This window comes from Pseudorca crassidens, chromosome 4, assembly GCF_039906515.1.
Source record: "Pseudorca crassidens isolate mPseCra1 chromosome 4, mPseCra1.hap1, whole genome shotgun sequence".
Classification (NCBI taxonomy): Eukaryota; Metazoa; Chordata; class Mammalia; order Artiodactyla; family Delphinidae; genus Pseudorca; species Pseudorca crassidens.
In genome coordinates, this window is record NC_090299.1 from 99769969 (window position 1) to 99786685 (window position 16717).

Below are 16717 nucleotides of genomic sequence, written 5' to 3' on the forward strand. Positions count from 1 at the left end.
ACACAGGAACTGAATTACAAAACAGAACAGGGTCTCAAATGTAGAAAACCAACTTATGCTTGCTTAAGGGGAAAGGTGAGTTGGGGTGCTACATAAAACCAGAGATTGAAATTAGCACAGATACCGTTCCATAAGCCAAATATGTAATAGACAAGACCTACTCCTTGCTCAACGAAGTGGACTCTACACCCCATAATAAACGCCTAAGAATATACCTGACTAGTAAGAATCTTAAAACCTATGGATTTATATGTCTCCGAAAGAGAATCAAGCATGTGTACAGCGGCATAAACGCAGCAGTGATAGGATTGGTGAGGTTCGGTGAGCAAATGCAGACCCTTTGAAGTCATATTGCATGGAACCCATTCCATGGGTCTCAACTCTCCAGGTTTAAGGGATTCTTCCTTCAGCTAAAACATGCATGTGGAACCCAGAGTATGATCCACTGTGTGATCGGAAACGTGTTCAAATGTGTCTCAGTTTTCGTCCCCCGGTTCTCGGGTGCAACATTCCAGACACTTTACTAACACTCTCCCCACTTGGAGAGTCAGTGCCTTTAACCTCCTGTTTGGCCCAGTTTGCAATTTCTACGGAAAATGAACAGGAATAGGGAGAACCAATGAGAAACTAGCTGGAGGTGTCTGGACGCGCAAAGTTAACTCTCGTTTCCCACCAGGAAGAGGAATTAACCAAAGGCTAAGCATGCCGTGCCGGAACCACACTAGGGCCTGAAGCAATCCTGCGGTGTTGCGGCCAGCTCACAAGAAAGCGAGTTGAAGAAAGGAGCTCAGGGGCACTGTCATTCACAAACCTGCAGAGTTATAAATGACAGCTATCGTCCAAAAATATATTGAAGTAAGGCTGCCAAGAGGACTTGAAAGCGGGGCAGAATTGCAGGAAACCGATTTCAGGAGGTAGACTGGAATTGCATGTAAAGCATAGGAAAAGAGGCAGAACGTCCACAATGATGCACTTGGCCAAAAGGGGCGTATGCGTTTTTTCCTGAATATATTCAAGAAAAAACGCATACGCCCTTTTTGGCCAACCAAGCAAGCTTGCAAAGGAAATCTGCACTACAATGAAGTCTCACTGGCCCCCAGTCAAAAGGGCCATCTGATAAAAGTGTAAAATCCAGAAAGGCAGGACAGGCCATGGAGACGTGAGAGCCTTGTTATGCTGATGGGCGGGATGTAAATTGCCAACAGCGACAATGGAGAAGTGTATGGTGTTTCCTGAAACATCTAAAAAACAAAGCAACAGAGCCTAGGGCACTTCCACTTATGGTCCTATAGCTTAGGGAAATTAAAATCAAAAAGACACAGCCACCCCAAAGTTTGGGACGGCTCAGTTTACAAGAACCTCGTTTACGGTACAAGTTCAATATCACAGAAAGCGAAAAATGGATAAAGAAGTTGTGGTACTTACGTACAATGCAATATCACTCAGCAATGAAATCTATGTCATCAGGCCCGTAGCAGCATAATGAGTGGATTCAGGTACGATGATTCTAAGTGAAATAAGTCACACAGAAAAAGAAACATCATAAGATATCACTACTACACGGAATGTAAACTTGGCTACACAGGAACTGAATTACAAAACAGAACAGGGTCTCAAATGTAGAAAACCAACTTATGCTTCCTTAAAGGGAAAGGTGAGTTGGGGTGCTGCATAAAACCAGAGATTGAAATTAGCACAGATACCGTTCCATAAGTCAAATATGTAATAGACATGAGCTTCTCCTTGCTCAACGAAATGGACTCAACACCACATATTAAATGCCTAAGAATATACCTGACTAGTAAGAATCTTAAAACCTATGGATTTATATGCTCCGAAAGAGAATCAAGCGTGTGTACAGCGGCATAAACGCAGCAGTGATAGGATTGGTGAGGTTCGGTGAGCAAATGCAGACCCTTTGAAGTCATATTGCATGGTACCCATTCCATGGGTCTCAACTCTCCAGGTTGAAGGGATTCTTCCTTCAGCTAAAACATGCATGTGGAACCCAGAGTATGATCCACCGTGTGATCGGGAAACGTGTTCAAATGTGTCTCAGTTTTCGTGTCCTGGTACTCGGGTGCAACATTCCAGACGCTTTACTAACACTCTCCCCACTTGGAGAGTCAGTGCCTTTAACCTCCTGTTTGTCCCAGTTTGCAATTTCTGCGGAAAATGAACAGGAATAGGGAGAACCAATGAGAGACTAGCTGGAGGTGTCTGAACGGGCAAAGTTAACTCTCATTTCCCACCAGGAAGAGGAATTAACCAAAGGCTCAGCATGTCATGCCGGAACCACACTAGGGCCTGAAGCAATCCTGCGGTGTTGCGGCCAGCTCACAAGAAAGCGAGTTGAAGAAAGGAGCTCAGGGGCACTGTCATTCACAAACCTGCAGAGTTATAAATGACAGCTATCGTCCAAAAATATATTGAAGTAAGGCTGCCAAGAGGACTTGAAAGCGGGGCAGAATTGCAGGAAACCAATTTCAGGAGGTAGACTGGAATTGCATGTTAAGCATAGGAAAAGAGGCAGAACGTCCACAATGATGCACTTGGCCAAAAAGGGCATATGCGTTTTTTCCTGAATATATTCAGGAAAAAACGCATACGCACTTTTTGGCCAACCAAGCAAGCTTGCAAAGGAAATCTGCACTACAATGAAGTCTCACTGCCCCCCGGTCAAAAGGGCCATCTGAGAAAAGTGTAAAATCCAGAAAGGCAGGAGAGGCCATGGAGAACTGGGAGCCTTGTTATGCTGATGGGCGGGATGTAAATTGCCAACAGTCACTCTGGAGAAGTGTATGGTGTTTCCTGAAACATCCAAGAAACAAAGCAACAGAGCCTAGGGCACTTCCACTTATGGTCCTATAGCTTAGGGAAATTAAAATCAAAAAGACACAGCCACCCCAATGTTTGGGACGGTTCTGTTTACAAGAACCTCGTTTACGGTACAAGTTCAATATCGCAGAAAGCGAAAAATGGATAAAGTAGTTGTGGTACTTACGTACAATGCAATATCACTCAGCAATGAAATCTATGTCATCAGGCCCGTAGCAGCATAATGAGTGGATTCAGGTACGATGATTCTAAGTGAAATAAGTCACACAGAAAAAGAAACATCATAAGATATCACTACTATATGGAATGTAAACTTGGCTACACAGGAACTGAATTACAAAACAGAACGGGGTCTCAAATGTAGAAAACCAACTTATGCTTGCTTAAGGGGAAAGGTGAGTTGGGGTGCTGCATAAAACCAGAGATTGAAATTAGCACAGATACCATTCCATAAGCCAAATATGTAATAGACAAGAGCTACTCCTTGCTCAACGAAGTGGACTCAACACCCCATATTAAACGCCTAAAAATATACCTGACTAGTAAGAATCTTAAAACCTATGGATTTATATGTCTCCGAAAGAGAATCAAGCGTGTGTACAGTGCCATAAATGCAGCAGTGATAGGATTGGTGAGGATCGGTGAGCAAATGCAGACCCTTTGAAGTCATATTGCATGGTACCCATTCCATGGGTCTCAACTCTCCAGGTTTAAGGGATTCTTCCTTCAGCTAAATCATGCATGTGGAACCCAGAGTATGATCCACCGTGTGATCGGGAAACTTGTTCAAATGTGTCTCAGTATTCGTCCCCCGGTACTCGGGTGCAACATTCCAGACGCTTTACTAACACTCTCCCCACTTGGAGAGTCAGTGCCTTTAACCTCCTGTTTGGCCCAGTTTGCAATTTCTGCGGAAAATGAACAGGAATAGGGAGAACCAATAAGAGACTAGCTGGAGGTGTCTGGACGGGCAAATTTAACTCTCATTTCCCAACAGGAAGAGGAATTAACCAAAGGCTGAGCGTGCCATGCCGGAACCACACTGGGGCCTGAAACAATCCTGCAGTGTTGCGGCCAGCTCACAAGAAAGCGAGTTGAAGAAAGGAGCTCAGGGGCACTGTCATTCACAAACCTGCAGAGTTAAAAATGACAGCTATCGTCCAAAAATATATTGAAGTAAGGCTGCCAAGAGGACTTGAAAGCGGGGCAGAATTGCAGGAAACCGATTTCAGGAGGTAGACTGGATTTGCATGTAAACCACAGGAAAAGAGGCAGAACGTCCACAATGATGCACTTGGCCAAAAAGGGCGTATGCGTTTTTTCCTGAATATATTCAGGGAAAAATGCATACGCACTTTTTGGCCAACCAAGCAAGCTTGCAAAGGAAATCTGCACTACAATGAAGTCTCACTGCCCCCCGGTCAAAAGGGCCATCTGAAAAAAGTGTAAAATCCAGAAAGGCAGGACAAGCCATGGAGAACTGGGAGCCTTGTTATGCTGATGGGCGGGATGTAAATTGCCAACAGCCACTCTGGAGAAGTGTATGGTGTTTCCTGAAACATCTAAAAAACAAAGCAACAGAGCCTAGGGCACTTCCACTTATGGTCCTATAGCTTAGGGAAATTAAAATCAAAAAGACACAGCCAACCCAAAGTTTGGGACGGCTCTGTTTACAAGAACCTCGTTTACGGTACAAGTTCAATATCGCAGAAAGCGAAAAATGGATAAAGAAGTTGTGGTACTTACGTACAATGCAATATCACTCAGCAATGAAATCTATGTCATGAGACCTGTAGCAGCATAATGAGTGGATTCAGGTACGATTATTCTAAGTGAAATAACTCACAGAGAAAAAGAAACATCATAAGATATCACTACTACATGGAATGTAAACTTGGCTACACAGGAACTGAATTACAAAACAGAACAGGGTCTCAAATGTAGAAAACCAACTTATGCTTGCTTAAGGGGAAAGGTGAGTTGGGGGGCTGCATAAAACCAGAGATTGAAATTAGCACAGATACCGTTCCATAAGCCAAATATGTAATAGACAAGAGCTACTCCTTGCTCAACGAAGTGGACTCAACACCCCATATTAAACTCCTAAGAATATACCTGACTAGTAAGAATCTTAAAACCTATGGATTTATATGCTCCGAAAGAGAATCAAGCGTGTGTACAGCAGCATAAGCGCAGCAGTGATAGGATTGGTGAGGTTCGGTGAGCAAATGCAGACCCTTTGAAGTCATATTGCATGGTACCCATTCCATGGATCTCAACTCTCCAGGTTTAAGGGATTCTTCCTTCAGCTAAAACATGCATGTGGAACCCAGAGTATCATCAACCGTGTGATCGGGAAACGTGTTCAAATGTGCCAGTTTTCGTCCCCTGGTACTCGGGTGCAACATTCCAGACGCTTTACTAACACTCTCCCCACTTGGAGAGTCAGTGCCTTTAACCTCCTGTTTGGCCCAGTTTGCAATTTCTGCGGAAGATGAACAGGAATAGGGAGAACCAATGAGAGACTAGCTGGAGGTGTCTGGACGGGCAAATTTAACTCTCATTTCCCACCAGGAAGAGGAATTAAACAAAGGCTCAATGTGCCATGCCGGAACCACACTAGGGCCTGAAGCAATCCTGCGGTGTTGCGGCCAGCTCACAAGAAAGCGAGTTGAAGAAAGGAGCTCAGGGGCACTGTCATTCACAAACCTGCAGAGTTATAAATGACAGCTATCGTCCAAAAATATATTGAAGTAAGGCTGCCAAGAGGACTTGAAAGCGGGGCAGAATTGCAGGAAACCGATTTCAGGAAGTAGACTGGAATTGCATGTAAAGCATAGGAAAAGAGGCAGAACGTCCACAATGATGCACTCGGCCAAAAAGGGCGTATGCGTTTTTTCCTGAATATATTCAGGAAAAAACGCATACGCCCTTTTTGGCCAATCAAGCAAGCGTGCAAAGGAAGTCTGCACTACAATGGAGTGTCACTGCCCCCCGGTCAAAAGGGCCATCAGAAAAAAGTGTAAAATCCAGAAAGGCAGGACAGGCCATGGAGAACAGGGAGCCTTGTTATGCTGATGGGCGGGATGTAAATTGCCAACAGCCACTCTGGAGAAGTGTATGGTGTTTCCTGAAACATCTACAAAACGAAGCAACAGAGCCTAGGGCACTTCCACTTATGGTCCTATAGCTTAGGGAAATTAAAATCAAAAAGACACAACCACCCAAATGTTTGGGACAGCTCTGTTTACAAGAACCTCGTTTACGGTACAAGTTCAATATCGCAGAAAGTGAAAAATGGATAAAGAAGTTGTGGTACTTACGTACAATGCAATATCACTCAGCAATGAAATCTATGTCATCTGCCCGTAGCAGCATAATGAGTGGATTCAGGTACGATTATTCTAAGTGAAATAAGTCACACAGAAAAAGAAACATCATAAGATATCACTACTACACGGAATGTAAACTTGGCTACACAGGAACTGAATTACAAAACAGAACAGGGTCTCAAATGTAGAAAACCAACTTATGCTTGCTTAAGGGGAAAGGTGAGTTGGGGTGCTACATAAAACCAGAGATTGAAATTAGCACAGATACCGTTCCATAAGCCAAATATGTAATAGACAAGACCTACTCCTTGCTCAACGAAGTGGACTCAACACCCCATATTAAACGCCTAAGAATATACCTGACTAGTAAGAATCTTAAAACCTATGGATTTATATGTCTCCGAAAGAGAATCAAGCGTGTGTACAGCGGCAAAAACGCAGCAGTGATAGGATTGTTGAGGTTCGGTGAGCAAATGCAGACCCTTTGAAGTCATATTGCATGGAACCCATTCCATGGGTCTCAACTCTCCAGGTTTAAGGGATTCTTCCTTCAGCTAAAACATGCATGTGGAACCCACAGTATGATCCACTGTGTGATCGGAAACGTGTTCAAATGTGTCTCAGTTTTCGTCCCCCGGTTCTCGGGTGCAACATTCCAGACACTTTACTAACACTCTCCCCACTTGGAGAGTCAGTGCCTTTAACCTCCTGTTTGGCCCAGTTTGCAATTTCTACGGAAAATGAACAGGAATAGGGAGAACCAATGAGAAACTAGCTGGAGGTGTCTGGACGCGCAAAGTTAACTCTCGTTTCCCACCAGGAAGAGGAATTAACCAAAGGCTAAGCGTGCCGTGCCGGAACCACACTAGGGCCTGAAGCAATCCTGCGGTGTTGCGGCCAGCTCACAAGAAAGCGAGTTGAAGAAAGGAGCTCAGGGGCACTGTCATTCACAAACCTGCAGAGTTATAAATGACAGCTATCGTCCAAAAATATATTGAAGTAAGGCTGCCAAGAGGACTTGAAAGCGGGGCAGAATTGCAGGAAACCGATTTCAGGAGGTAGACTGGAATTGCATGTAAAGCATAGGAAAAGAGGCAGAACGTCCACAATGATGCACTTGGCCAAAAGGGGCGTATGCGTTTTTTCCTGAATATATTCAAGAAAAAACGCATACGCCCTTTTTGGCCAACCAAGCAAGCTTGCAAAGGAAATCTGCACTACAATGAAGTCTAACTGGCCCCCAGTCAAAAGGGCCATCTGATAAAAGTGTAAAATCCAGAAAGGCAGGACAGGCCATGGAGACGTGAGAGCCTTGTTATGCTGATGGGCGGGATGTAAATTGCCAACAGCGACAATGGAGAAGTGTATGGTGTTTCCTGAAACATCTAAAAAACAAAGCAACAGAGCCTAGGGCACTTCCACTTATGGTCCTATAGCTTAGGGAAATTAAAATAAAAAAGACACAGCCACCCCAAAGTTTGGGACGGCTCAGTTTACAAGAACCTCGTTTACGGTACAAGTTCAATAATACAGAAAGCGAAAAATGGATAAAGAAGTTGTGGTACTTACGTACAATGCAATATCACTCAGCAATGAAATCTATGTCATCAGGCCCGTAGCAGCATAATGAGTGGATTCAGGTACGATGATTCTAAGTGAAATAAGTCACACAGAAAAAGAAACATCATAAGATATCACTACTACACGGAATGTAAACTTGGCTACACAGGAACTGAATTACAAAACAGAACAGGGTCTCAAATGTAGAAAACCAACTTATGCTTCCTTAAGGGGAAAGGTGAGTTGGGGTGCTGCATAAAACCAGAGATTGAAATTAGCACAGATACCGTTCCATAAGTCAAATATGTAATAGACATGAGCTTCTCCTTGCTCAACGAAGTGGACTCAACACCACATATTAAACGCATAAGAATATACCTGACTAGTAAGAATCTTAAAACCTATGGATTTATATGCTCCGAAAGAGCATCAAGCGTGTGTACAGCGGCATAAACGCAGCAGTGATAGGATTGGTGAGGTTCGGTGAGCAAATGCAGACCCTTTGAAGTCATATTGCATGGTACCCATTCCATGGGTCTCAACTCTCCAGGTTTAAGGGATTCTTCCTTCAGCTAAAACATGCATGTGGAACCCAGAGTATGATCCACCGTGTGATCGGGAAACGTGTTCAAATGTGTCTCAGTTTTCGTGTCCTGGTACTCGGGTGCAACATTCCAGACGCTTTACTAACACTCTCCCCACTTGGAGAGTCAGTGCCTTTAACCTCCTGTTTGGCCCAGTTTGCAATTTCTGCGGAAAATGAACAGGAATAGGGAGAACCAATGAGAGACTAGCTGGAGGTGTCTGAACGGGCAAATTTAACTCTCATTTCCCACCAGGAAGAGGAATTAACCAAAGCCTCAGCGGGCCATGCCGAAACCACACTAGGGCCTGAAGCTATCCTGAGGTGTTGCGGCCAGCTCACAAGAAAGCGAGTTGAAGAAAGGAGCTCAGGGGCACTGTCATTCACAAACCTGCAGAGTTATAAATGACAGCTATCGTCAAAAAATATATTGAAGTAAGGCTGCCAAGAGGACTTGAAACTGGGGCAGAATTGCAGGAAACCGATTTCAGGAGGTAGACTGGATTTGCATGTAAACCACAGGAAAAGAGGCAGAACGTCCACAATGATGCACTTGGCCAAAAAGGGCGTATGCGTTTTTTCCTGAATATATTCAGGAAAAAACGCATACGCCCTTTTTGGCCAACCAAGCAAGCTTGCAAAGGAAATCTGCACAACAATGAAGTCTCACTGCCCCCCGTTCAAAAGGGCTATCTGAAAAAAGTGTAAAATCCAGAAAGGCAGGACAGGCCATGGAGAACTGGGAGCCTTGTTATGCTGATGGGAGGGATGTAAATTGCCAACAGCCACTCTGGAGAAGTGTATGGTGTTTCCTGAAACATCTAAAAAACAAAGCAACAGAGCCTAGGGCACTTCCACTTATGGTCCTATAGCTTAGGGAAATTAAAATCAAAAAGACACAGCCACCCCAAAGTTTGGGACAGCTCTGTTTACAAGAACCTCGTTTACAGTACAAGTTTAATATCGCAGAATGCAAAAAATGGATAAAGAAGTTGTGGTACTTACGTACAATGCAATATCACTCAGCAATGAAATCTATGACATCAGGCCCGTAGCAACATAATGAGTGGATTCAGGTACGATGATTCTAAGTGAAATAATTCACACAAAAAAAGAAAGATCATCAGATATCACTACTACACGGAATGTAAACTTGGCTACACAGGAACTGAATTACAAAACAGAACAGGGTCTCAAATGTAGAAAACCAACTTATGCTTCCTTAAGGGGAAATGTGAGTTGGGGTGCTGCATAAAACTAGAGATTGAAATTAGAACAGATACCGTTCCATAAGCCAAATATGTAATAGACAAGAGCTACTCCTTGCTCAACGAAGTGGACGCAACACCCCATATTAAACGCGTAAGAATATACCTGACTAGTAAGAATCTTAAAACCTATGGATTTATATGTCTCCGAAAGAGAATCAAGCATGTGTACAGCGGCATAAACGCAGCAGTGATAGGATTGGTGAGGATAGGTGAGCAAATGCAGACCATTTGAAGTCATATTGCATGGTACCCATTGCAGGGGTCTCAACTCTCCAGGTTTAAGGGATTCTTCCTTCAGCTAACACATGCATGTGGAACCCAGAGTATGATCCACCGTGTGATTGGGAAACGTGTTCAAATGTGTCTCAGTTTTCGTCCCCTGGTACTCGGGTACAACATTCCAGACGCTTTACTAACACTCTCCCCACTTGGAGAGTCAGTGCCTTTAACCTCCTGTTTGGACCAGTTTGCAATTTCTGCGGAAAATGAACAGGAATAGGGAGAACCAATGAGAGACTAGCTGGAGGTGTCTGGACGGGCAAATTTAACTCTCATTTCCCACCAGGAATAGGAATTAACCAAAGGGTCAGCGTGCCATGCCGGAACCACAGTAGGGCCTGAAGCAATCCTGCGGTGTTGCGGGCAGCTCACAAGAAAGCGAGTTGAAGAAAGGAGCTCAGGGGCACTGTCATTCACAAACCTGCAGAGTTATAAATGACAGCTATCGTCCAAAAAGATATTGAAGTAAGGCTGCCAAGAGGACTTGAAAGCGGGGCAGAATTGCAGGAAACCGATTTCAGGAGGTAGACTGGAATTGCATGGAAAGCATAGGAAAAGAGGCAGAACGTCCACAATGATGCACTTGGCCAAAAAGGGCGTATGCGTTTTTTCCTGACTATATTCAGGAAAAAACGCATACGCAGTTTTTGGTCAACCAAGCAAGCTTGCAAAGGAAATCTGCACTACAATGAAGTCTCACTGCCCCCCGGTCAAAAGGGCCATCTGAAAAAAGTGTAAAATCCAGAAAGGCAGGACAAGCCATGGAGAACTGGGAGCCTTGTTATGCTGATGGGCGGGATGTAAATTGCCAACAGCCACTCTGGAGAAGTGTATGGTGTTTCCTGAAACATCTAAAAAACAAAGCAACAGAGCCTAGGGCACTTCCACTTATGGTCCTATAGCTTAGGGAAATTAAAATCAAAAAGACACAGCCACCCCAAAGTTTGGGACGGCTCTGTTTACAAGAACCTCGTTTACGGTACAAGTTCAATATCGCAGAAAGCGAAAAATGGATAAAGAAGTTGTGGTACTTACGTACAATGCAATATCACTCAGCAATGAAATCTATGTCATGAGACCTGTAGCAGCATAATGAGTGGATTCAGGTACGATTATTCTAAGTGAAATAACTCACAGAGAAAAAGAAACATCATAAGATATCACTACTACATGGAATGTAAACTTGGCTACACAGGAACTGAATTACAAAACAGAACAGGGTCTCAAATGTAGAAAACCAACTTATGCTTGCTTAAGGGGAAAGGTGAGTTGGGGGGCTGCATAAAACCAGAGATTGAAATTAGCACAGATACCGTTCCATAAGCCAAATATGTAATAGACAAGAGCTACTCCTTGCTCAACGAAGTGGACTCAACACCCCATATTAAACTCCTAAGAATATACCTGACTAGTAAGAATCTTAAAACCTATGGATTTATATGCTCCGAAAGAGAATCAAGCGTGTGTACAGCAGCATAAGCGCAGCAGTGATAGGATTGGTGAGGTTCGGTGAGCAAATGCAGACCCTTTGAAGTCATATTGCATGGTACCCATTCCATGGATCTCAACTCTCCAGGTTTAAGGGATTCTTCCTTCAGCTAAAACATGCATGTGGAACCCAGAGTATCATCCACCGTGTGATCGGGAAACGTGTTCAAATGTGCCAGTTTTCATCCCCTGGTACTCGGGTGCAACATTCCAGACGCTTTACTAACACTCTCCCCACTTGGAGAGTCAGTGCCTTTAACCTCCTGTTTGGCCCAGTTTGCAATTTCTGCGGAAGATGAACAGGAATAGGGAGAACCAATGAGAGACTAGCTGGAGGTGTCTGGACGGGCAAATTTAACTCTCATTTCCCACCAGGAAGAGGAATTAAACAAAGGCTCAATGTGCCATGCCGGAACCACACTAGGGCCTGAAGCAATCCTGCGGTGTTGCGGCCAGCTCACAAGAAAGCGAGTTGAAGAAAGGAGCTCAGGGGCACTGTCATTCACAAACCTGCAGAGTTATAAATGACAGCTATCGTCCAAAAATATATTGAAGTAAGGCTGCCAAGAGGACTTGAAAGCGGGGCAGAATTGCAGGAAACCGATTTCAGGAGGTAGACTGGAATTGCATGTAAAGCATAGGAAAAGAGGCAGAACGTCCACAATGATGCACTTGGCCAAAAGGGGCATATGCGTTTTTTCCTGAATATATTCAGGAAAAAACGCATACGCACTTTTTGGCCAACCAAGCAAGCTTGCAAAGGAAATCTGCACTACAATGAAGTCTCACTGGCCCCCAGTCAAAAGTGCCATCTGATAAAAGTGTAAAATCCAGAAAGGCAGGACAGGCCATGGAGAAGTGAGAGCCTTGTTATGCTGATGGGCGGAATGTAAATTGCCAACAGCAACAATGGAGAAGTGTATGGTGTTTCCTGAAACATCTAAAAAACAAAGCAACAGAGCCTAGGGCACTTCCACTTATGGTCCTATAGCTTAGGGAAATTAAAATCAAAAAGACACAGCCACCCCAAAGTTTGGGACGGCTCAGTTTACAAGAACCTCGTTTACGGTACAAGTTCAATATCACAGAAAGCGAAAAATGGATAAAGAAGTTGTGGTACTTACGTACAATGCAATATCACTCAGCAATGAAATCTATGTCATCAGGCCCGTAGCAGCATAATGAGTGGATTCAGGTACGATGATTCTAAGTGAAATAAGTCACAGAAAAAAAGAAACATCATAAGATATCACTACTACACGGAATGTAAACTTGGCTACACAGGAACTGAATTACAAAACAGAACAGGGTCTCAAATGTAGAAAACCAACTTATGCTTGCTTAAGGGGAAAGGTGAGTTGGGGGGCTGCATAAAACCAGAGATTGAAATTAGCACAGATACCGTTCCATAAGCCAAATATGTAATAGACAAGAGCTACTCCTTGCTCAACGAAGTGGACCCAACACCCCATACTAAACGCGTAAGAATATACCTGACTAGTAAGAATCTTAAAACCTATGGATTTATATGTCTCCGAAAGAGAATCAAGCATGTGTACAGCGGCATAAACGCAGCAGTGATAGGATTGGTGAGGATAGGTGAGCAAATGCAGACCATTTGAAGTCATATTGCATGGTACCCATTCCATGGGTCTCAACTCTCCAGGTTTAAGGGATTCTTCCTTCAGCTAAAACATGCATGTGGAACCCAGAGTATGATCCACCGTGTGATCAGGAAACGTGTTCAAATGTGTCTCAGTTTTCGTCCCCTGGAACTCGGGTGCAACATTCCAGACGCTTTACTAACACTCTCCCCACTTGGAGAGTCAGTGCCTTTAACCTCCTGTTTGTCCCAGTTTGCAATTTCTGCGGAAAATGAACAGGAATAGGGAGAACCAATGAGAGACTAGCTGGAGGTGTCTGAACGGGCAAATTTAACTCTCATTTCCCACCAGGAAGAGGAATTAACCAAAGCCTCAGCGGGCCATGCTGAAACCACACTAGGACCTGAAGCTATCCTGCGGTGTTGCGGCCAGCTCACAAGAAAGCGAGTTGAGGAAAGGAGCTCAGGGGCACTGTCATTCAAAAACCTGCAGAGTTATAAATGACAGCTATCGTCAAAAAATATATTGAAGTAAGGCTGCCAAGAGGACTTGAAAGCGGGGCAGAATTGCAGGAAACCGATTTCAGGAGGTAGACTGGATTTGCATGTAAACCACAGGAAAAGAGGCAGAACGTCCACAATGATGCACTTGGCCAAAAAGGGCGTATGCGTTTTTTCCTGAATATATTCAGGGAAAAACGCATACGCACTTTTTGGCCAACCAAGCAAGCTTGCAAAGGAAATCTGCACTACAATGAAGTCTCACTGCCCCCCGGTCAAAAGGGCCATCTGAAAAAAGTGTAAAATCCAGAAAGGCAGGACAGGCCATGGAGAACTGGGAGCCTTGTTATGCTCATGGGCGGGATGAAAATTGCCAACAGCCACTCTGGAGAAGTGTATGGTGTTTCCTGAAACATGTAAAAAACAAAGCAACAGAGCCTAGGGCACTTCCACTTATGGTCCTATAGCTTAGGGAAATTAAAATCAAAAAGACACAGCCACCCCAAAGTTTGGGACGGCTCTGTTTACAAGAACCTCGTTTACGGTACAAGTTCAATATCGCAGAAAGCGAAAAATGGATAAAGAAGTTGTGGTACTTACGTACAATGCAATATCACTCAGCAATGAAATCTATGTCATGAGGCCCATAGCAGCATAATGAGTGGATTCAGGTACGATGATTCTAAGTGAAATAAGTCACAGAGAAAAAGAAACATCATAAGATATCACTACTACATGGAATGTAAACTTGGCTACACAGGAACTGAATTACAAAACAGAACAGGGTCTCAAATGTAAAAAACCAACTTATGCTTGCTTAAGGGGAAAGGTGAGTTGGGGGGCTGCATAAAAACAGAGATTGAAATTAGCACAGATACCGTTCCATAAGCCAAATATGTAATAGACAAGAGCTACTCCTTGCTCAACGAAGTGGACTCAACACCCCATATTAAACTCCTAAGAATATACCTGACTAGTAAGAATCTTAAAACCTATGGATTTATATGCTCCGAAAGGGAATCAAGCATGTGTACAGCGGCATAAATGCAGCAGTGATAGGATTGGTGAGGTTCGGTGAGCAAATGCAGACCCTTTGAAGTCATATTGCATCGTACCCATTCCATGGATCTCAACTCTCCAGGTTTAAGGGATTCTTCCTTCAGCTAAAACATGCATGTGGAACCCAGAGTATGATCCACCATGTGATCGGGAAACGTGTTCAAATGTGTCTCAGTTTTTGTCCCCTGGTACTCGGGTGCAACATTCCAGACGCTTTACTAACACTCTCCCCACTTGGAGAGTCAGTGCCTTTAACCTCCTGTTTGGCCAAGTTTGCAATTTCTGCGGAAAATGAACAGGAATAGGGAGAACCAATGAGAGACTAGCTGGAGGTGTCTGGACGGGCAAATTTAACTCTCATTTCCCACCAGGAAGAGGAATTAAACAAAGGCTCAGCGTGCCATGCCGGAACCACACTAGGGCCTGAAGCAATCCTGCGGTGTTGCGGCCAGCTCACAAGAAAGCGAGTTGAAGAAAGGAGCTCAGGGGCACTGTCATTCACATACCTGCAGAGTTATAAATGATAGCTATCGTCCAAAAATATATTGAAGTAAGGCTGCCAAGAGGACTTGAAAGCGGGGCAGAATTGCAGGAAACCGATTTCAGGAGGTAGACTGGAATTGCATGTAAAGCAAAGGAAAAGAGGCAGAACGTCCACAATGATGCACTTGGCCAAAAAGGGCGTATGCGTTTTTTCCTTAATATATTCAGGAAAAAACGCATACGCCCTTTTTGGCCAACCAAGCAAGCTTGCAAAGGAAATCTGCACTACAATGAAGTCTCACTGCCCCCCGGTCAAAAGGGCCATCTGAAAAAAGTGTAAAATCCTGAAAGGCAGGACAGCCCATGGAGAACTGGGAGCCTTGTTATGCTGATGGGCGGGATGTAAATTGCCAACAGCCACTCTGGAGAAGTGTATGGTGTTTCCTGAAACATCTACAAAACAAAGCAACAGAGCCTAGGGCACTTCCACTTATGGTCCTATAGCTTAGGGAAATTAAAATCAAAAAGACACAACCACCACAATCTTTGGAACAGCTCTGTTTACAAGAACCTCGTTTACAGTACAAGTTCAAAATCACAGAAAGTGAAAAATGGATAAAGAAGTTGTGGTACTTACGTACAATGCAATATCACTCAGCAATGAAATCTATGTCATCAGGCCCATAGCAGCATAATGAGTGGATTCAGGTACGATGATTCTAAGTGAAATAAGTCACACAGAAAAACAAACATCATAAGATATCTCTACCACATGGAATGTAAACTTGGCTACACAGGAACTGAATTACAAAACAGAACAGGGTCTCAAATGTAGAAAACCAACTTATGCTTGCTTAAGGCGAAAGGTGAGTTGGGGTGCTGCATAAAACCAGAGATTGAAATTAGCACAGATACCGTTCCATAAGCCAAATATGTAATAGACAAGAGCTACTCCTTGCTCAACGAAGTGGACTCAACACCCCATATTAAACGCCTAAGAATATACCTGACTAGTAAGAATCTTAAAACCTATGGATTTATATGTCTCCGAAAGAGAATCAAGCGTGTGTACAGTGGCATAAATGCAGCAGTGATAGGATTGGTGAGGTTCGGTGAGCAAATGCAGACCCTTTGAAGTCATATTGCATGGTACCCATTGCAGGGGTCTCAACTCTCCAGGTTTAAGGGATTCTTCCTTCAGCCAAAACATGCATGTGGAACCCAGAGTATGATCCACCATGTGATCGGGAAACGTGTTCAAATGTGTCTCAGTTTTTGTCCCCTGGTACTCGGGTGCAACATTCCAGACGCTTTACTAACACTCTCCCCACTTGGAGAGTCAGTGCCTTTAACCTCCTGTTTGGCCAAGTTTGCAATTTCTGCGGAAAATGAACAGGAATAGGGAGAACCAATGAGAGACTAGCTGGAGGTGTCTGGACGGGCAAATTTAACTCTCATTTCCCACCAGGAAGAGGAATTAAACAAAGGCTCAGTGTGCCATGCCGGAACCACACTAGGGCCTGAAGCAATCCTGCGGTGTTGCGGCCAGCTCACAAGAAAGCGAGTTGAAGAAAGGAGCTCAGGGGCACTGTCATTCACATACCTGCAGAGTTATAAATGATAGCTATCGTCCAAAAATATATTGAAGTAAGGCTGCCAAGAGGACTTGAAAGCGGGGCAGAATTGCAGGAAACCGATTTCAGGAGGTAGACTGGAATTG